Here is a 1,831-nt window from a genome sequence, read left to right on the forward strand (position 1 = left end):
ATCGTTTAATTGGCTTCTGAGAATCGAAAGCCCAAGCAGAAGTTAATTTGGGCTTATTGACCCATTGGTTTGGGTCAGTTGACCCGGGCTTGTGTGGTAGGTAATTTTCAAGGGGTCTTAAGGGTGTATTAGGTAGTTTAAGTTAGGGAATTTTGTAGTAACTGAAATAGAAGCCCCTAGAAGCTTCTAGCGTGGGGTTTGAATGTCAATTTCTGGTTTTTGGGTAGTATTACTTGAGTGACAAGCCAAGATTTTAGGGACTTTTAAGCAAAAGCTAAATTAAAAAGGACCTAAGGGGGTAAAAAAACAAGTGTGCAAGGCTGCCCTAATGGCTTGCCTATAAAGGCATGCTATTCTTGCCTTGCAAAAGGGGGAAGAGGTTCGGAGATCTGAAAATTCTAGCTGCTTCAAATTCTAACAGTTTCAAATTCTAGCTTGAATGTTTTCAGTGTTTGGGGTTTTTCGAAGTTTCTGAGCTGGCTTTGAGTTGAATTTGGGTTATTCAAGTCAAAATTTTAGTTTATTTGTTGATCGTGTGAGCTGCTGGGTCTCATTCGATACTAATACTGGGGTTTGAGATTAGTTTTGAGCTGTTGCTGCCTTTTGCTGCTGCTGACTTTACTTCCTTCTCTGTGTTCAAATTCCCAGGTACATATTATGTAATTCTCAAGCTTGAAGACATGGATTGAAGTGAAACATAATTTCTTTGTTAATTCGTGTATTCTGCTTCATGTAGTTCTATGAACTTCAGTAGATCATTGTGTATAATTTAAGGACTGGACTGTTGGAACCATTTGTTTCATTAGATCATTTTGGACTGCTTTAGATTTCAGTACGATGTAACGGAACGTGTAGCGATATTAGATCTAATTTAGTCAGGGTTGATCTACTTAAATCTCCATGTGTTTAACCGATCTCATTTCCTTTTCATGTCCATCGCGTGGTGCAGTAATTAGAGATCAAAAATTAAAACTAAGCACGACATAGGAATGTTAGTTAACTAGTCCATCAGCTCATCGAGTTTCATTGTTGACTTTTATGTGATGTTCTATCTTAAACAAGTTTCATCGATGAAACTATAGTTAAATTACTTACTGAACCAAATTCATTGGTCTGATTAGTTTGAACTATAGGAATTTTCTGATTTTATGTTTTTTTTAGATTGATAAATTTAGGTTAATCTGTGAATGAATAAATAACCGAGAGTCCATATAGTTTGTAATTACACAGCCTTGAGGAATAGGCTTTGAGTCTGGACTCACGGTAAGTTTGGGCTCCTTGGAAGCCCAAGTCATCTCACCAATCTATCTGAATTCAATTGGGCTTCTGGCCCAAAATCCCTTCAGCTTGTTTCTATAAGGCTCGTGCTGGTTAGCAACAATGGGCCAAATTCACATGGCACCAGGTCCGCACCTGGCCAGCCTCACACAACAGAGCTGGGCCAAACCCTTAAGGCCCAAAAACAAGCATAAATCAAAAAGCCCTTCAAAGTTACATTAAGATATCGGAATTAATTCACAAATATAAATTTGGGTTTCAAATTAGGTGGCGGATTCAAATTAAGAGGGTCTTCCCTTTTGTTTGAATTCGGACTTGAACTTGAGGCCCGAACTTATAAATGCGAATTAATTAGGGCCCTTTTAGAGACAATACTGTAATAGAAAATCATAGTTTCTCTTAGGATGGCCTTAAATAAAACATGAGACGAGCCTCGCCGCACAAAACAGGTAAATTGCGGGGCCCTCATTAAATGCTTTATTAAAAATATTTTAGAAATTCGGGACATGCCATTTAGCGAATTTTCATGGCTTCCCGCAAAGTTAATAAGACG

This window comes from Nicotiana attenuata, unplaced genomic scaffold, assembly GCF_001879085.1.
Source record: "Nicotiana attenuata strain UT unplaced genomic scaffold, NIATTr2, whole genome shotgun sequence".
Lineage (NCBI taxonomy): Eukaryota > Viridiplantae > Streptophyta > Magnoliopsida > Solanales > Solanaceae > Nicotiana > Nicotiana attenuata.